This window comes from Macaca thibetana, chromosome 3 (assembly GCF_024542745.1).
Source record: "Macaca thibetana thibetana isolate TM-01 chromosome 3, ASM2454274v1, whole genome shotgun sequence".
NCBI classification, from domain to species: Eukaryota; Metazoa; Chordata; class Mammalia; order Primates; family Cercopithecidae; genus Macaca; species Macaca thibetana.
This window is the reverse complement of record NC_065580.1, coordinates 157,396,622-157,417,685: the sequence shown is the minus strand read 5'-3', so window position 1 is coordinate 157,417,685 and position 21,064 is coordinate 157,396,622. Positions and strand designations below refer to the sequence as shown.

The window sequence follows — 21,064 nt, the reverse complement described above, 5'->3', positions numbered from 1 at the left end:
AAGTTAAAATCTCACCTGTCCTGGAAGGCCCAGCTTCCACAGCCACCCTGAGCAGCACTGCCCTGCCCTTAATGACAGAGCAGAATGAATCACCTTCTTTGTGCTTGGAGAATTTTGCTTCTATCTCAACATAGTGCGTGCGGTGAGTGGTTAGCATCTACGCGATGGTTGCCTTTTGCTGCAGTCTGACCCTTGTCCCTAGCCCAGTGCCTGATAGTCTGCCTGTCAATCAAATATTTATTTATTCTATGTTGTGCCACACAGGTGTGTCATAGGTACTAGGTATACAGGGATGCCTAAGTCAGACCCAGAGCCCTTCATTCTCTCATAGACCTTCTAGGCTACACATATTCAGGGCCTCATAAACATCTGCTAAGTTAATTGAACCAAGGCCTCCTAGAGACAAGCCACAATCACCAGGAAGCAGGACTGGCCTGGTCTCTCTGTCAGGGCAGCCTCATGTATATGCACACAGGAGTCTTCCTCCCACAGCATAGACCATCTGCCATCTGCAGGAAGGTGTGGGGCACCAGGAATGCTCATCGCAGGTGGTATTCGCTTCAGCCATGATTTGCCTGGGGCACAATAGAGTGCCACTTTCCTTCTTCTCCTCAAACTTCCTTTTTATAAGGTGACTGCAATAATATTTACACACATAGTTTCCAAAAGGCTTTTTTCACATTCGCAATGACATTTAATTCTAAGGACAAACCTAGGGTACACACAGAAGTAAAGCAAAGAACACATTTGATTGATTACAATTGTATAGCTGTTTTATTTAGTCTTTCCTGCTGAAAAGTCCCAGTTATATAACTACAGGTTAATCAGGGGCTGCTAATGGTTTAGCCTTTTTCTTTCATATAGGCATTTACAAGAAATAGCTGAAGCTAAGTTTTGCTTATGTTGGGAAATCAAGCAAGATCTGCATCTCTTACGAGGCTTAACTGGTTTAGTCTGTTAGCTCAGTAGTGTACCCGACCGCTTCTGGCTTGGAGCTGTTTGGATCGGTGTTTTCACAAATAAACTCTACACTTTTATGGTGCCTCAGTTTACCATTTAACAGAGGCCTCAGAAGAAATCCACTCTGCCGACCCCTCGATCACAGACTTCCAGCCTCCAGAACTGTGGGCGGATAAATGCCTGTTACTTAAGCTGCCCAGTCTGTGGGTCTTATGGCAGCCCAAGCACATGAATCCACTTTCCTGTGGCCTTATTTAAGTTCCCTCCCATCCCTGGCCTCCCTGACCCGCACTGTCTACTTTAATCTCTGTGACCACGTCCCCATCTCCACCATGCAAGTTGGGGGCCAGGCTGGCTCAGCAGGGCCTTGAGCTGGCCTGGGGTAACCCCAAGGCTGAAGATCCACCAGTGATAAACAGAGACACAGAGAGACACATGTCGGGCTGAGCTGGAAGCTGGATGGGAGAGTCAGGGGCTCAGTGCCCGAGAAGAGGCAGGAAGGGTCTCCTGTGCGGCAGGGGTCAAGGGATGGATAGAAGCCTTCGCATGTGGACAACAGACATGAATTGGAAGCTCCTGGAGCCTGCAGGGAAAGAAGCTGAGGTTTCCAGCTGCTTGTCCCGATGGTTGTCTCTGTGTGCAGTTGACCTTGCTGGCCAGAGGGGAGGCAGCTGGGCTGGGAAAGCTGGGAGGCGACCCCCAGCCTCAGGGACATCTTTCCTCGTGCTCTTCAGAGTCACGATTCACACACTTCTCCCCCTTCTTCTTCTGGGAGCCTTCTACAGGCGGGGAATGCTGCTTCCTTAAGGACTTCCAAGATCCACCCTTTGTTTGTGTCCCAGCGTCCACCACTGTGCCGGACACAGTAACTCCCCTGTAGACACAGGTTGAACAAAAGGATCAATTAGGAAATCAGTTTGCAACTGCCCCTTTCCTTTCAGTTTTACAGCTTTTATCTGCAAGGCACGATAGGCTTGGTGGAATGACTGGCCAAGATGGCAAAGCCAGGAGGAATTTGCAGCAGAGATTTTTACCCTCATTTTGGATTTGGTGGGGTCAGGTAACCTGAGGGGGATTCTGGAGGATGGCCGATAAAAACATTCTTGGTTCCAAAGTTTTCAAGAGCTCTGGAGGCAGGTCAGGCATGAAAATGTGAAAATGATGGCTTGTCCTGTAGAACTCTATAAGGAAGAATGGGGCTGAGTCAATTATTGAATAGCAACTTTTCCTTTCCTTTCCTTTCCTTTTTTTTTAACCAGTGGGAAGCTGAACATCTCAGAACATCTATTATTATCACCAAAAACATAGATGTCATAAAATTTATAGCGCTCCATTTAGAGATTGGAAGATCTAGGCATTAAACACTTAAGCCATTTTCTAATGCTATAAAATAAGATTAATGATGTATCCTTTTTAATGATCCCTTTTCTAAGATTAAAATCTTTGATGTGGAAAATGTTCATTGCTGTTCCTATTTCGAGGCCTGGGTGAATTACCTTACCTTCTCTGACTGTGACAGACCCCTGTGCCCACTGCAAAGTTCTAGCTTCCCATTTATTGGGTTTCCCAGGTTTTCTAAATTTATTGATTTAACTCTAGTGGTTCAATTTATTCCAGAAATTTATTCACTAACTGCATGGCACTGCACTTTCTTACACAAGGGAGTTCTTCTATGGTTGACAGTGGAATTATTGTCAGTCATCAATAGGAATACATGAGCATGTCCTGTTTATAGTTCTGCAGGTAGAACTTGGGTAATATGAGGGATCGTGACTTGTTTGCATGAGGCTCCCAATGAGGATGTATTGTTGAAATTTTAATTGTAATTCAGTGGGTAAGCAAGAAATAATAGTTCAGAGCATCGTTCCCCAGAGTCCTTTCATTGTGACCAGGGTTTAAAGTAAGTGGCAAAGTAAACAAAAATGCTACCCCCCAAATATGGAGCAACCCTCCCCCGCCAAACTCTCCCCACCCTGACTCTTGGAGCTTCACTGTGGCTGGAGGCTGCTGTCCCCGGCAGTGCTGCAGCCGTAGACACTGCCTGCTCACGGGACAGACCTGTCTTGTGTCTCAGCACACAGCCTAATGTGCTACTCCTTCTGCAACTATCACTCTAGTTTCAGCATAGCTTTTCCATATTTTAGCCCGAATGGCTGATGCTGGTTGTATTCAGTGATGGGAGACAGAAACTGGAGAACAAAAAGAAGAGCTGCTGCTGCTTCCTCTTTTCTCCCTCCTCAGCCAAGCACGATGCAGAAGGTCAGCTCTTAGAGGAGGAGCAAGCAGGCCAGGCCTGCTTCAGCATCCACTTGTGTGCAACTTAACACTCACATGATAACACCATGCGAAGTTCGCGAACATAAAAACAAATGACATGGGGTCCTCTTCCCCAGATGAGATGAGTAGCATGCAGACCAAAGGACAGCAGTCCCCGCAGTGCAGCGTGCCGCGTACTGCTGCAGAAGGAGGGACGGACGTGCTTGAGGATGAAGCCACTAACTGGGAGTGGGGGAGACAGAGAAGGGGGCATGGGCTGTGGGTTTTGATGGCTGAACAGGAGTTTCCTAGGGACCTGGGGAAGGGAAGAGTGGACAGGACAGAAATAAATAATGCCAGAGTTCTGTGTCACAAACGGTGGACTGTCAGTACGGCTGGTGGGAGGGTCCGTGCAGCACCCAGTCAGCAGTAGAGCTGGGTGGGCAGCTCAGGGCCAGACTATGAATGAGCTTTCTAGTGTGTATGGCTCTGGCCAGGCACAGTCATGGTTTTCAAGCAAGGACTTGATTTAAATAGATCAGATTCTTCTAACATGGAGCTCAGGAGGGAGACCAGGCATAGGGTGGCTACCAAGCGCCTGCCAGAAATGGTGAGGCCTGGGCTGGGGAGGATGGAGAAGCTGGACCCAAAAGACATGCTTAGGGAGAAGCGACTGCGATTTGTGAGGGAGTGAGATGGGAGACCCGCAGCTTCTGACGGGAGTGTCGAGTGGACGGTGACACCATGCACCCAGAAAGGCAGTCATAGAAGGTCCAGCAGGTTGGTGGGGAAGCTGGTGGAAAGGCCCTCGAGGCATCTGCCTGCCTTCTCTGCTTTTCACACCTTGTCCTGCCCTTGTCAGTCTTGTGAGCCTTGGTGAGCGTCGGGGAACTTCACCGGGAGAGGCAGAGCCATGGCCCAAGCTGTGCCCAGCTTGGAGGGGGTGCACAGGAGGAGTGTGGCCTGGAGAAGCCTGCCCACGCCTCCTTCTGTGGGGGCCAGCGGTGGCTTGGGCTGGTGCTCCCACGCTTGTGCATTCTATTAGCCTGTGCTAGTCCACAGGCCAGCGGCTGGGTCTCATCCCAGCAAGGAAATTTGGAGCTTCCCGCTTTCCTCTTGCTTTTCTTTAGACAAGGTATATGGTGAACTCAGTCCTTCCCCAGCTGCTTCTGGGGGGTGTGGCAAAGCACAAAGTGTTGAGATCTCCTGGTTCAGGGAGAGAGGGATCTAGTGCCTGAAAAACGTGACAAGAACACTTGGCTTTTCTGAAAATACTCATCATTCTTTCCTAGCATAGCAGTTATTTTCTGCCCCCGGGCTTTGGTGACAGTGTTGTCTGGTTCCACAGATGTCAAAAACTCAAGTTTATGCAAAGACTTTCACTTCTCAGGCTCCAAAGGCCTCCACAAGCTCCCCTCATCTGTGTTCATGGACTTGAATTTCATGTTGTCGAATGAGTGTCAGGTAGTGGCAGAAATAACGCATGTATCACACATTTATTGATTTATTTCCCTTGGATTTATTTTACTTTAGAACACCATTACCCAAAGCAGAACTCCGGAAATGCTAGTCCTACAACATCATCTTTGAAGAATGGGTTTCATTTTCAGATGCTTGGGAAATATTGCGTTCCCTGTGCTGCTGTTGCACATCAATTCTCAACTCACAGTAAAGGCTCTGAGAAGGCCTGCATTGTAAAACTGTGCAGACAGGGTCTCCCCAAGTTGTCACACACGAGATCCTGGACTCTGCTTAGTGGTTTTCGTTTTTTTTCTAAATGCATTTTGAACAGCCAGGGTACAGACTACCGTGAAGACCACCCTAGGATACACAAACCATGAAAGCCTTTCTAAGTCATGTTGTTGAGTCTGTAAAAGAGGAGGAAATTTGGGAAATGGGCAGCAGGCTTTTCCTGGCCCTCAAGAGAGGATCTCACTCCTTTTTGCATTGATCTCCCTTTTCCATTTTTACTTTGCCTCTGATTAAATTTTCTTATTGCTCTTCACCCCATTTCTTGGTGTTTTGCCTCAGATGAAAGTAGGGTAATTAGTTCCTTATCTCTGTTTTAAAGAATTTCATCTGGCTTCCAGCTCAGTGGCTAATTATGGCTTTATGGATTTCCTTCTTTGAAATACATCTATGCTAAATACTGCCAGCTTCTCATTCACTTCAAGCTAAAGTGGGAAGCTCTGTAGGCCTAAATCTCTCCCTTCACTTTAGATTCATACTGTTAATGATAAAAAGGGGGAGAGGAGGCTGGGTGTGGTGGCTCATGCCTGTAATCCCAGCACTTCGGGAGGCCAAGGTGGGCAAATCACTTGAGGCCAGGAGTTCAAGACCAGCCTGGTCAATGTGGCAAAACCCCATTTCTACAGAAAATAGGCAAAAATTAGCCAGGTGTGGTGGCACACACCAGTAATTCCAGCTACTCTGGAGGCTGAGGTGGGAGGATTGCTTGAGCCCAGGAGGTGGAGGCTGTAGTCTGCTGAGATTGTGCCACTGCACTCCAGCTTGGGTGATGGAGTGAGACTCTGTCTCAAAACAAAAACTAAAACAAAAACAAAAACCAGCAAAGTCCTAAGTCAGTCCAAAAAGTGGGAGAGGAATTAGGTGGACTAACAAAGTAATATGTACATGTTGTAACTTCAGGCTATTTCTGTTTGTCAGGAGATTGCTTTACCTGGGTCAATTATTTGGTTCCTCTGTGGCTCAGTTTTCTCATCAGTAAAATGGAAGAATAACAGCATGTAACTCACAAAATTGTAGCCAGAAAGAAATGTCAAACATTTAGAATAATGATTGGCACAGAGCTTTAATAATAATAACAACAACAAGGCCAGGTGCAGTGGCTCATGCCTGTAATCCCAGCACTTTGGAAGGCCGAGGCAGGTGGATCACGAGGTCAGGAGATCGAGACTATCCTGGCTAATACGGTGAAACCCCGTCTCTACTTAAAAAAAAAAAAAATTAGCCGGGCGTGGTGGCAGGCGCCTACTTGGGAGACTGAGGCAGGATAATGGCGTGAACCCGGGAGGCAGAGCTTGGCAGTGAGCCGAGATTGCGCCACTGCACTCCAGCCTGGGCGAAAAAGCAAGACTCTGTCTCAAAAACAACAACAACAACAAAAAACAAAAACAAAAACAAAAAACCAAAACAAAACAATAATAATACATAATTTACTCTAAAGAGATACTTAAATGAGTTTTTCTAAATTTACATCTAATTCTTTTTCCCAGGCTTTACTCAATAAAATCAATAATGATAAATCCTGGAAAACAGAGCCTTAACATCACAGTGTTATTAATTCATCAAGCATTGCTGGCACTTTTTACTTTATTCTGGAGATCCAAAAATGCTTCTGGTCTGGACACTCGAATAGCAGAGTGAGCGAGAGGTCCTGGGGGGAATTTGGAGGTCTGAGTTCTGATTCCCAGTCCCCCACTTCCTAGTGATGGGCTCTTGGGTCGCTACCGAATGACCAGTGCTGACATGCACTGAGGGCTTACCAGGTGCCGAGCAAAGTTCAAAGCACCTTTCCTGCATCTCCATTGTGGACACGGGACAGTGAGGTGACAAGAGGCGCTCAGTCACCAGCAAACCTCAATTTCATCTGTGAAATAATAACACCTCCCACTCATCCCTCCCGGTGGGATTATCAGAAGCTTGAATGACATTGAGTGTCTAGAAAGTACTTTGAAAGCTGCAGTGTTCTGGTGGATGAATGTAGGAGGTCCTCAAGTTTTCACTGAAAAGCTTCTGGTTGATGCGTGATTTCTCCCCTTTGCAGGAAGCCGACAAGAAGCATGTTGCTGAGTGATCTTGGGTTTCCATCCTCCATGCCCGTGCATCCACACGTGGGCCCAGCCAGCAAGGAGAAGTCTACCAGGCAGGAGGAGGGGAGACACCAAGAGCCCCCGCAGTAAGTCACAAGAACTGCCTGCACTCTGACTTTCTTTAGCTTCCTCGGCATTTTGTACGGGGCTCCCACTGACCGATGTGGGGGTTAGAACTGGAAGGAAAGGTCCCTCTCCTCCCATCTGGAGGTGTTGAAGTAGCACTGGGCAAAGCCCAGGGTGGTACCTCTGGGGCTACAGCAGGACAGGGGTGTTTAGTGGGTTGGAAGCCCCCGTCCCCAACAAAACATCTCTGACCTGGTTTAAGACATTGGAGGTCCACACACATTTCATTTGAAAAAGGAGTTTCTAACTCTTAAGATAGAAAATCACCAATGAAGTCCAACCCTTAGTGAGAATCAACTGACCTTTCCTCTGCACTCCATCACATTTTAATTTTTTTTAACTTTTTTTTTTTTGGAGACAGGGTCTTGCTCAGTTGTCCAGGCTGGAGGGCAGTGGCATGATCATAGCTGACTGCAGCCTTGATCTCCTGGGCTCAAGTGATCTCATCTCAGCCTCCTGAGTAGCTGGGACCACAGGTGTGTGCCACCAATTAGGTGTGCAGCTAATTTTATTATTTTTATTTTTTAATAAATATAAGGTCTTGTGTTGTTCAGGCTAGTCTCGAACTCCTGAGATCAAGGAATCTTCCCGCCTTGGCCTCTGAAAGCGCTAGGATTGCAGGCACAAGACATCTTTACGTTTTGTGGAGGTTCTGTTTGCTTCTGCACCTTGGTCCAATCCTAGCATGGTCAGTTATCACCAAGTTGGTGTCTCTTATGCCATTGCATGTTCCCGAAGGAGAAATAGTTTATTTTTCCTCGTGCCCCACCTCAAAGGATGATCAACATATTAAGCCGACACTCCAGAACGTATAGGCTTCCGATCAATGCGCTGTCTTGCCAATGGTCCCAGAACTACCCTCTCTTCAATATGCCTCTTTTGACAGAGCTCAAGGTACAGGAAAATCTCAAATGCAGAAAAGTCTTTGAGTGTGAATTTAATTTTCAGTGCATCAAAAAATCATTTAGCACTAGGAAGATCGTCTCTCTGATGGGAACGGTGTGTGCCTCTAAAGAATGGGTTCCTTGAGAGGGTAGGAAATGATTCTGAAGGCTTCTTAACATGAAATGCTGCTATGCTGGTTGAAAAAAAAAATCAGTTCTGTTATTTCAGAATTCTACTTTCTGCTTCCTTCCCAATCATACAAGCTACATGACATTGAATTCTGTGTGCTAGGCAGTTCTGCAAAGGGACAGGCGGTCCTTGGGTCTGGGTTGAAAACAAGAGCTTAAGTCCAGTCTCTCCAAGCACTGGTTAGCTGCATGCGACATGGCATGTCCACAGATGCTGCATTCTGAAGAAGTCAGGATCACCAGCAACAGATAGAAAGAGACCCTGGGCGTGATGGCTCATGCCTGTAATTCCAGTACTTTGGGAGGGATTGCCCGCGTCCAAGAGTTCAAGACCAGCTTGGACAACACAGAAAGACCCCTGTCTAAAAAAAAAAAAAAAAAAAATTAAAAAAGACCACGCTGGGAAACATACTGAGACTCTGTTTCTACAAAAGAGATCCCCCCCCTTTTTATTTTGAGACACAGTCTCATTGTCACCCAGGCTGGAGTGCAGTGGCATGATCTTGGCTCACTGCAACTTCCGCCTCCCAGATTCAAGTGATTCTCCTGCTTCAGCCTCCCAAGTAGCTGGGATTACAGGCACGCACCACCACACCCGGCTAATTTTTGTATTTTTAGTAGAGGCGAGGTTTCACCATGTTGGTCAGGCTGGTCTTGAACTCCTGGCCTCAAGTGATCCACCCGTCTCAGCCTCCCAAAGTGCTGGGATTACAGGGGCTAGCCACCAAACCTGGCCTGTTTTTTTTTTTTTTTTTTTTTTTAAGGGTCTGTGTCTCAATATGTTGCCCAGGCTGCTCTGGAACTCTTGGTCTCAAGCGATTCTCCTGCCTCAGCCTCCCAAGTAGCTAGAATTACAGGCGCACACCACCTAGCCTAGTTTATCCCAAATTTTTAAATAGAAATTTGTATTCCTGAAAGAAATATGAAAAGGACCAAAGCAAAGTGGTTTTCACTTGTTTGTTTGCATGTTGGAAGTGAGATTGCCTTTAGATCCTCTTTCCCAATATTACTATAAATTAAACTAACTTTAAAGCGATGAACTTTCCTCCCAAGCTTACTGCACTATCTAAAGGCCCTTGTGGTCTAAAAGCAAAAGATCATATGTTTTAAGGATGAATGGTGCCATTGTTACTATGTGAATGCTCACTATGTTTAGGCTCTGTGTTGAGTTTTACTCAGTCACTCATTTAAAAAATTTATTTATTAATGCATCACTTCGTTTATTCACTTAGCACCTGTCTTGAATACCTGCTATATCTCACGAACTGTGGTAGGCACTGGTGGAAACAGAAGTCAGTGAGACACATGAAGGAGGCCTGTAGTAAAGATAGAAATTAAGATAAACAAACACAAAAATGCCTGAGAATTGGCCAGGCCCGGTGGCTCATACTTGTAATCCCAGCACTTTGGGAGGCCAAGGCGAGTGGATCATTTGAGGTCAGGAGTTTGAGACCAGCCTGGCCAACATGATAAAACCCCAACTCTACTAAAAATATAAAAATTAGCTGAGCGTGGTGGCAGATGCCTGTAATCCCAGCTACTCCAGAGGCTGAGGCAGGAGAAGTGCTTGAACCTGGGAGGCGGAAGTTGCAGTGAGCCGAGATCGCGCCGCTGCACTCCAGCTTGGGTGACAGAGCGAGACTCAGTCTCAAAAAAAAAAAAAAAAAAAAAAAAAAAAAAAAAAAGCCTGAGAATTGTTGTGTTACCAAAAAGAAAGCACAGAGTGCCACAGGAGTCCTCCAGTGTTTGGTTGCCCCATCTTTCTCTAAGCTTTACAACAACGCTGTTATGCCCACTATGCGGATGGGGAACTGAGGGGTGGTGCTTACTTATGGAGCAAGAGTTTGCAAAACCAAGTTGACGAAACTCTACATGTTCTTACCACTCCATCTCCTCCCTGGCTTGGAACTTCCATGCTGAAGAGTCCAGATGGACCTTAATTTTAGAGACCTTAGAATGAGTTTAGGTTTATATGCTCCAGAACTCACTAGAAATATCAGGGAAGGGACAGCCGTGGGGAAGGGGGTGCATTGTGCTGAGAATTTTGTATAAGAAGCCAGCTCAACAGTGAAAGGTGGTGATCATTTTTCAAGTGTCCTCGGTTTTTCATGTGTCATAAAATTGTATTATTCAGGAAAAATCCCCACAATCAAATTAAAAACTTCTATGAAAATATAAAAAGAGAAGCTTACTGATGCATGCTTATAAACTGGTTACAGTACTTTCTCTGTGGCCTCAGGGCTGGAGGGCTGTGTTTTTTCAGAGGTGACCAGGGACCATCCAAACACAGCCTCCTTCCATTAATGTGACCTTCTGTTAACCAGCATAGACTCTTCTGGTCCCATTCAGAGAGTGAATTCCTTCATTAGCTGGGAAGGCGTGGTCCCACCTACTTACGGAATGAGGGGCTACCTTCATCCTACCCCATAGGGTGCAACTGGCCACAGCCTTACCTATCCGTATAACGCACAATTGTCATGTAATAACTCCGTGGGCCACCCTGGCTTGGGCCATGTTTCCTCAGCTCCCTGGGAGTGGTGGTGGTTATAATCATGTTCTGCAGTCCCAATGAAGGCTCCCACCCAGTTGAGGAAAAGTCAGCCTGTTTGTTGCAGCAAGATCAGCCCACGTGGGCAGGGTATCCCTCAAGTGAGGCAGTGATGCGGCTCCCAGGGGCCCCAGGACAGGAGCCACACTGCCGGCACACACCTCAGACTCCAGGCAGCAGCCGCTACCTCCAGGGTTCAGCTCCCAGTTCCCCGGCCCACTCTGTTCTCCCACGCTTCACCTTGCTCCAAGAGGAAGCTTTGTTTCATGCTTCAGAAAACTGCTGTGGGCCTGGAAAGCCTTTCAGGCAGAGGCATTCTAATTAGTATTGTGACTTCCCTGGGAAAATCATTTTCCAGGCTTCAAAGAACCTCTGATGATTCTCTAACTTTTCATGAGGGTCCCCGGGACATCTTAACCATGAAGCTCGTTCCACTTAGGTTTTTGAGTCAGAAATGCAGGAATTTTCCGCTGGTAGTGGCTGGAGCTTCCTTGAGATGAGTGAAGAGCAGGTGAGCTCTCCTGCCTCCCACCATCACCAGCCTGGATCAGGAGGGGAGAAGGAACTTGCTTGCACATTTTGCAACCAAACCCCATGGTAGAAAAGGGCCCTCGTAGTGGGTCTTAAGATAGATGAAAGGAAAAAAAAAAAAAGAGCCCTCACTTGCTCCATTTCCCCAGCCACTGCCCATGGATGCCATCGGCTGATCCCTCCACTTATTTATTCAAGTATTGCTCCAGCATCCCCTGTGTGCCAGGTGGAGGCCTCTGCTGGGTGCAGTGGTGCACCCTGAAGTCCCGTTCTGGCAGGGGAGACATAGCATGGACAAATGAGTAAGTGGACCCCGAAATGTCAGGTAGCAATGCTGAGCCAGAAGGATCAGAAGTGGGGGACTGAGGTGTGGGAGGACGTGTGCACTAAACAGGGCCTCAGGGAAGGGGAAGTGGTCTCTGAGCAGAGATCTGGTGGAGTCCAGGAGAGTCCCATGTGTATCCAGGAGAGCCTTGGTCCAGGCACAGGGCAGGGAAGGAGCGGGTCCTGAAATGACATGGGCTGGCCTGTGGAAGGAGCACCTGAAGGCTGGCACGGAGGGAGGGACTGGCCGCAGGGAAATTTGACCAGCGACTGCTTCATGCGGTGCAGGACTGGCAGCAGGGGACTTTGACCGGCAGCTCCATCATGGGGCACCATCTTCTGATCTCTAAGTGGCCCTTTCCATGGAGCTGTCATGGATAAATGTTTTCTGTAGCTATTGTGGAGCACTGGGTCCTGTTCCTTTCTACGAGAGCAGCCGTTCCCAACTGGGTGTGACTTTGCTCCCCACGGGACATCTGGCAAGTCTGGAGACGTTGTCACAGCTTGTGTGTGTGTGCAGGGGCGCACATCCAGTGGGTAGAGGCCAAGGGTCCTGCTAAGCATCCCACAGTGCACAGGACAATCTCACAACAAGGAATTATCCAACCCAAACTGTCAAGTGTGCTGAGGTTAAGAACCCTGAGACCAAACAGGAGCGTCAGTGAGCATGGGGAAGGATGCACGTCTTGACTGACAGTCACTGGTACCAGGCTCTGGAGGGCCTTGTGGGTGGTGGAAGGCATATGGGGAAGAGGTGCTTGGCTTCTGCAAATCCTTCTCCCATGGGAGAGAAGTCTGCATGGCTTACAGGTGACCCATCCCCACAGTGACCAGGACAGAGCAGACCACTGCCTGGGCCACTGCCTCGGCCTCTCGCATAGTTTAGCAAAGACCAATGTCAGAGCCTGAGACCATGAGCTCTGGCCTAGGATGGATGGATGGATGGATGCTTTCACTTTCTTGACAGGTATCTCCAAGACCCAAGGCCATGGCTAGCTCATCTCACAGTGGTGCTCACTGGGCTAAGCAATTTACACACATTGACCTATGATCTGCCCTTTGCTATAGCCTATTTTCTACATGGTAGTGCTGAACAGTGAGCAGGTACATTCCTGGTGCAGGGTGTTTGCCTTTGCTGTGATCTGATCTGCCTGGAATGCTCCCTCTTCACTTCTCCTGCCCTTTCAGTATCCGGGTCTCAGCTGGAAAACTGCCCCCATGCAGAGGCCCTTACCCCTCCAGTTCGTTTCCTTCATCCTTGTTTTCATACCACTTACTAGCCTAATTGAAAACAAGCTACTCAAATGAAGAAGTCATTGTAGTATAATTCAATTACTCTAGTCTTGGAAACAAAAAATGGAGGACCCTCCTCCCCAGGACAATTTCAGGGAAGAAGCTTCCGGCTCTACCACCAGCACCCAAAGCTGAAATTCTACTTAAACGATTCCCTGATTTTTATACTTGGAATGCAATAAATGTATTTTAACTGTTCTGTCGGTATTTACATATACCCAGGCTGGGCTTCTGTGGCCCCTGCTGAGACTGGCCCCCTGCCCCTCAGAGCACAGCCCTAAGTATCAGTCTCCCAGAGCCCTTTCTCTGGATCCTGCACCTTCCTCCCCCCGCCCCCCTGCCACCTTTATTAAAACAACACCTGCCCCATGTCATAGCCCCTCAGGTGCTGGCTCAACTGAGGTGTCCGTGGCTGGACAGAGGTCTGATGTGCTGCTTGGTGCAGGAGGTGCTGGGTGGGAAGGGAGGAAAGGGTGGGAAGGGAGTCGGGCGAACAGCAACCGGTGACTGGGAGGGAGAGGGCAGGGGACACCCTGGAGGGCAGGCAGGCTCACCTCCTGCCCCCTCTGGGGTGGTACCCGCCCCACTTGATGCTACCTGAGGCGGCATCCTGTCTGGCCCTGCTTGGCTGTGAGTGTGCCAGGCCCGTATGGTTACCCCAGGAAATGGGAGCTGCACAAAGCCACGTGCAGAATCGTGTGGGAGTTTAATAATCCCATCTGGTGATTGCTGCCCCGCTGCTGCGTTCCTCCCCATCAGACCCCTCACAGGCTTCCCTCCAACCCGACGCTCCAGCTTCTGAGGTCTGTCCGTTCTCTGAAGCGATTCTACACCTTTTAGGCTCTGGACTCCATGTTCCTAATTTTTGTGTGTGGGGGGTCTCTCCCCACTTCCCCATTAGCTCACGTCATCTTTGTGCAAAAAGGATCACTTGTCAGCCGTGGGGAAGAAAGGGCTGGCACTGCTCTGAAGCTGCTTAAGTTATGACATTAGGGAAAATAAGCCGGCTTCATTGGGCCTGGGGTAGGCGCCTGAGCACTGGTAATTTTAAGAGCTTCCCAGGAGATTTTACTGCTGCCAGGGTTGAAGATCACTGAATTGAATATGTTCTCAACTCTTTAAAAATGTGTATTTGTTTACGTAAATATATGTCTATTTTTCCTGCCAGAGAAAGGTGGGGTCCCACTGGCTTCAGCTCCTGCAGCCCCCCTCCCCCCTCCCGCCCCGCACTGTGGCTGTGACACATCAGTATTCAGTCACCTGGAGGCCGCCTGTGGCTGTGTGACCCAGGACAGGCCCTCTGACTTCTCTGTGCCGGAGTCGTCTCATCCATGAAATGGGAATCGTCAAGGCACCTACTTCATTGGGTCGTCACTGCGCAGCCCCATAGCGCCCCACGCCTTGCATGACTTTGGCTCATTCCTCACAATCAGGCCTTTTGCTGTGAAGGTAGCATCTCTTTTTAAAAAGATCTGGCGGTGGTGGTGGGGCGGGGGGGCGGTGTTCTCTCCGGGGCATCTGGGGCTTGAGAAGCGCAGGACCCTGCAGGCTTCCCTCTCCTGTGAGTGTTTTCAAAGTTAACTTTGGGACGGTTCTCCCGGAGGGCCGGACAGAAACTCAAAGAACCGGCCTCAGGGGATCTGAGTAAATTCCACCTTCGTCAATTCCTGGTGCTCCGTGAAAGATGCTCTTTCCCTCGGGGCTTCGGAGCTGGAGCATTTGTAGACAGTTCCTGCCTCTTCCCCCGGCTGCCCGCGCGGGGGTCTAGCCGCCTCCCGGAGCCGCCCCCCGCGTCCCCCAGCCCGCGCCGCCCTGCGCGGCCGGCTGGCCTCCTCACCTATCAGATTTCCTGTGCGCATCGCCGCGCGCTCCTCCCACCTCCTAAATGCGGAGCGGAGCGGGGCGGAAAACCATCCTCGGCCTGGACCCAGCGCCTCCGGGGACCGGCCGCGCGCCCCCTGCGTTCGCGGGCCGGGGTGCGGCTCTGAGCCCGCGGCGGCTTCCAGTCCGACTGGGCCTGCCGGGGCTGCCCCGCGCACGGTAAGGCCCGGGGCTGGGGCGCGGGGCGCGGGGAGCGCTGGCCGGGAGCGCGGGGCCGGGTCCTGCGGCGCGCGGGGGCGTGGGTGCCGGGCGCCAGGGACCGCGGCGCGGCCGTGCACTGCAGGCGTGTTCTTCTGTTTTCCTTCGTTCCTTTTAAATGAAGGGAAAGAAAATTGTTACAGACCAAATGTCATCAAACTTGGTGTGAAAACAGATTCATTTATCAAGTCTTATCGCTACTCACGCCACGCACCCAGGAAGTTGTGTTCCTGGGTGGGCACGGTGCGGACGCGAGACTTAGGGAATCAGTACTGGATGGAAACATCACGCAATTAGAAAGAATAGCGTAATCTTAAACAACAACAACAAAACAAACTCTGAAGCACCCTGCGGCACGCAGCTTCTGCATCGTGGGGGTTGTGGAGGGGGCTGCTAAGCAGAATGGTGAGAAAGACAGCTTTGCATTAAGGGATGACACCAGGGGTTTTGACTTTGGGAGGACCAGAAGGGATTCTGTAGGTCATTGCTAAATACAGTGAGGTACCTTAAGATTCAGTAATGAACATTATTTTAAAAACAATATCTGTACCAGGTGTGTGTGTGTGTGTGTGTGTGCGTGTGCGCGCCTATGTGTGTGCATGTGCAAGTGTGCTCTCACACACACCGCACTGTAGTTTTCCTTCATGGTTTTGTTTCATTTTTTGTTTAGGTTTCTGACTTTTGAGGGATAAATACAGCTTCCAAATGATAGCAACTGAATCTGCAGTAATCAGATGTTGGAAAATTATTTTTCACTCGTCCTTTATGTTAGCGTAACAAACTTAAGTCTTTGTTATGAGTGGCCACCTATTGTAAATGTTAACATTACTTCTCATCTCCGCATCTTCCTCATTTACTATTTTTGTCTTTTTCAAAGCGATGGAGATGGAGGAGGAGTAGAATTTAATGAAGATACAGATCTGGGGAAGTGTCATGTTTCGTTGGGTGCCTGGGGTGGGCAGTGGCTGCTGTTGAGAGTATTTTACAGATGTAGGAAGTCCTTAGAGGGGCATTTGTGGGTAAATGCATGCTGATTCTGCCCATCTTTACATGTACCTTTTGTGGTGTTTCCTCTTTAAAACAGGTGCGTGTAATATGCAAATTTGGTTTCAAAGAGAGAATTGTGTATCTTTTAAGGAATGATTGCATATGTGTTAAGTCTTGTTTTCTATCTCCTTTCATTTTTTTCTTCTCTTTTAAAGTCAGTTCGTCTTAAATAATTTCTTTGTTAGGTAAATTTAATAATAATAAAAATCTGACGTGTTCAGGAAGGAGCTCAGTGTGAGGCCCATGGACGTTACCTCCTGGAAATGCAAATCGGAAAGAGATGTTTCACTATGCTGTTACCTCAGAGGACTGACAAGGACAAGGTGGTCTTTGCAAAGGTTCTTCCAGACAGGGGCATCCCTTCTTTTGTAGGATTTCTAAGTAGGTACCTTGAATGAACAAGGGCCACCTTTGATAGTCGGTTTTATGAAAATCTGCGTACTTCACCATGGCCAAACTTCTCCACGTGGATGGTAACCTTCATCCATTCAGCAGAGGATACCAGGGTGTAGCCCTCCCTCCTCTGTCCCTGGACAGCTACAGATTGAGGCCAGTTCAGCCGGCTCCCAGAAGAGTTTCAGAGTCTCCATCTTCTCCTTCCTGGGCATGGAACTGAGCCCAGTACTGGCGTCCGAGGGGATGCTCCCCCATACATACTTGTCCATTGAACTGGGTGTCTGATCAGATTTCTGCTTGGTTTTCTGCCAGGCCTAGAGCCTGATCCTGAATCCTGGTTGAAAAGCTGCCTGGGCTTTATCAACCTCTCTCCCCAGGTGACCTGGATGCTGATGAGGATGGAGTCCCTCCTTGGACCTGAGAGACGTCTACCTCCTTGACTATAACATCCTTGTTCCTGGGCCCCACCCAAGCTTCGTGGCCCTGGGTAAACCCAGGTTTGCAGCCTGTGTTCATTTTTCTTCTGTTGACCCTTCTCCTTCTACTCCTTACTTTCCTCTGCCACCCCTTCCTGCTCCCAGGTAAGTCCTTGGACTTGGTGAGGGCTCCCCTATTCCTTGTTAATTCCAGTTTCTTCTCTTTTGCCTTGGCCTGAGGATAGGGTTCCGTCAAGCTTTGTGGCTGACCTCTTCTGAGTTTTGACAACACTGCTTTGCCTGTGGAAGGAGGGAGTTAACTGACCCTGTGTCAGGTGAAGGGGTGCGTAAGAAGATTTATAGAGATTTTGAGAACTAACATGGCCTTCAGTTGAAAACCAGAATTAGGAGCTCTGAGTATTGTGCAGGTGTAGTGAGATTCATTTGAAAAACAAATCAACTGGAATTTTTATGTCTAATTTTGAACATCATCCCCACATCCTCAATAGAAGACATCAGAGCCAGAAGTCGTTTGGGACCAAGTTGGGTAAATAAAGTGGCTAATCACTCATTCACGCTTTAAATAAATATTCTTGCAGAGATAAATAGCTCAGGCTCTGCAGCCAGATGCCTGGGTTCAAATTCCAGCTTTGACAGGTACTTGTTATATGACCTTGGGCAGATTACTTAATTTCCTTATGTCTCAGTGTCGTTAATTAAAATTGAAGAGAATAATAGTACTTATTTCATAGGAGTGGTTGTGAGGAGTACATGGTTCTGTATGTAATAAAGAACAATAGAACAGTGCCAGATATATACATGCTATGTAAGTTATAGCTATTGTTGTTATTATGACTTCCTATTGTGTGCCACGCACTTTACCATGCTGAGTAATAATTGTTTTGGATCAAGAATGAGGTATGGAAAGAAGGAAACAAAACTAGTTGTTTCTTATTGAATTTTTAAAAATAATATGATTTGAAAAGTTATTCCCAAAAAGTTGTGAAAAAAATATTATGAGCAACAGCAGAATTATTTTAATAAGATGACTAACAAACATCAGGGGAACAATATTTAGTTTGTTATTTAAATTTTGGTCCCTGTCTTTTTTTGTTTAAGCTGTAGATACAGGCGGGAGCATTGCTTGAGCCCAAAAGTTCGAGACCAGTCTGGACAATGTAGCAAGACCCTGTCTCTGAAAATAAAAGAGCTCTGATTCTTTATAATTATTGGAAACCATTCCTCAGTGTTCCTATTCACATTTGCAATGCTCTTTTTTTCTTACTGTTTCTAATTTATTCATTTTTCCATAGAGGTGTTTTGGTGATCACTGTGCTTCCTAAACTCTGCAAGTTCCCTTTTTAATCTCATTCCATCTCTTTGTCATCGCTTGTGGCCCTGTTTTGTTGATTTCCTGTTCTTAGTTTCTTGTAGCAACAAATCATTTACTATGAAAACTTGTAATCCACTGCTGGGAGTATACTTTCTTCCAGATTCTGGCTTCTTCACTTGTCTTTTGCACATTTGCTTTTGTTTCATTTCCTCCTTCCTTTCTGTAGTATTTATGCCTGTTTGCTCTGACATCTCTTTATTTGTCAAGCATATTTAACAAGGGCAGGTTGAGCTGAACCTTTAGATAACATTTTTTGATTGTCCTAGATGGCTTCTCTCCTATGCGAACATTGTTTCCTTCCCAGAGCTTCCTTTGGTGTCCTGGAGATGTGGTTTATCAGCTTTTCTGTGGCCTGAGGATATGAAGTCGTAGAAGCAGTGGGAATGATGGATAATCATGATTGGTGGATTTAGTCTCTATTCATTTTGATTAAATTTATTAAAATTTATACTTTTATTAAAAGTTGCTCTCAGGATACACTCAGGTTTTGGATTGCCCCCAAATTCAGGGTGTAACTTGGAGGCATTACATTTTTTATTTTTCAAATTTTGAAGTATTTCAAACATACAGAAGTGAAATAATAATAGAAAAAGCATGTGTGAGTCCACATCCCAGCTCTATTGAGTCCTAACACTTGGCCATACTTGCTTAGATTTAGAAGACAATATGAAGGCATCATTGAAGCTCCCTCTGTCCCTTCCCTAGTTCTCTCCATCTCCTTTCATTCCTTCACACTATCTTGAATTATTACTGTCTTTTCCATGTGTGTTTCCATATCACTTCTATGTATAAATCTGTGATTAATTATGGTATTGAGTTCAATATTTCAAGCTCTCTAAAATGGTTTCATATGGTCCTACTGCAGCTCTTTTTGATTCATTGTTTTCAACATTTATCCATGTTGAGACATAACTTGTATTAGTTCATTTTCACACTGCTATAAAGAACTTCCAGAGACTGGGTAATTTATAAAGGAAAGAGGTTTAATTGATTCACAGTTCTACGTGGCTGGGGAGGCCTCAGGAAACTTACAGTCATGGCGGAAGGGGAGGCAGGCACATCTTACATGGCCTGAGAGAGCAAGTGAGAGAGCATGTGAGAGTGTGGGAAAAACTACCATTTATAAAACCATCAGATCTTGTGAGAATTCACTCACTGTCAGGAGAACAGCATGGGGGAACTTCCCTTTAATCCAATCACTTCCCTCCCTTGATACTCGAGGATTACAATTGGAGATGAATTTGGGTGGGGTGACAGAGCTAAACCAAATCGTAGCTGTAGTTCAAGCTTGTCCAACCTGCAGCCCAGACGGCTTTGAATGTGGCCCAACACAAATTCATAAAGTTTTAAAAAACATCGTGAGATTTCTTTTAAAGCTCATCAGCTATCGTTAGTGTTAGTGTAGTTTATGTGTGGCCCAAGACAATTCTTCTTCTAATGTGGCCCAGAGAAGCCAGAAGATTGGGCACCTCTGCAGGTATAGTTCATTCATTTTCATTGCTATATAAAATGTTAGGCTGAGGTGGGAGAATTTCTTGAGCCCAAGAGTTTGATACCAGCCTGGGCAACATAGCGAATCCTCATCTCTATAAAAAAAATGAAAAATAAAAAATTAGCCAAACGTGGTGGCATGCACCTGTAGTCCTAGCTACTTGGGAGGCTGAGATGGGAGGATTGTTTGGGCCCAGGAGTTTGGGGATGCAGTGAGCCATGATCACTCCACTGCACTCCAGCATGGGCAACAGAGCAAGACCTTGTCTCTTAAAAAAAATTATGTTGTAGGATTGTATACAATTGGCTCAGCTATTGTTTTGTTAATGTATGTTTAGATGATTTTCATTTTTCATATAAAAATGCTATAATAAACATTCTTGTATGTATCTCCTTTTCATACATGTTAGAGTGTACTTTAGAGTACATACCTAGAAAAGACACATCAGGTGATAAAGCATCTTTCCTGGATACTGAAGAATGTTTTCCAAGGGATTTGTACCAATTTATGCTCCTGCATACTGTAACTCTAACTCAGTTCCTGTTTCTCCACACCTTCCCCAACCCTTGGAATTACTGGATTTTAAAATTTTTGTTGTTGTCATGAGTATGAAATAGAATCTCAGTGTTTTAAGGCGCATTTTCCTGATTCTAGTAAAACTAATCATCTTTTCATATATTATGTATCTCAGCCATTTGGAGTTCCTCTTCTGTGAATGGCCTGTTCATGTCTTTTTATCATTTTTCATCTGGAATGACTTTTTCTTATAGATCTATAGAAGTTCATTTAGAAATTCTAGATCCTTCATTTTAGTAATATACATTGCAAATATCTACTCCTAGTCTGTGGCTTGTATTTTTACATTTTATTGAACAATAGGTTTTCATTTTTAATTTGGTGAAATTTACCAAGTTTTTTTTTTTATGGTTTGTGCTTTCTCTTAAGAGGAAGTTTTTCATCTTATGAAATTCTTCCCCACTCTAAGCCTTTAAAGATTGTCTCATATACTGTATTTTTTCCTAAAAGTCTTCAAGTTTTGCTTTTCACACTTAGGTTTTTAATCCTCCTTGGATTTATTTTTGATATGTTGTGAGTTAGGGATTCAAATTTGATTTTTTCAAATGAATAGTCAGTAGTCCTAGGTTGTTAACTCAATACTCCTTTTTCTGATGATCTGTAATACCATTTCTGTCATACTTTTGTAGATCTATTTTGAGGCTATTTATTCTATTTTATGATCTGCTTGGGCTGCCATAATGAGATACCATAGACTGGATGGCTAAACAGTGTAAAATTA

At 46.5% G+C, this 21,064-nt stretch overlaps 1 protein-coding gene across 7 annotated transcripts in view; it reads left to right on the top strand.

Moving 5' to 3' along the window:
* PCP4 (Purkinje cell protein 4) overlaps positions 1-21,064 on the top strand; it is a 485,020-nt gene that overhangs the window by 170,834 nt on the left and 293,122 nt on the right. The gene's annotated exons all lie outside the window — the stretch shown is intronic.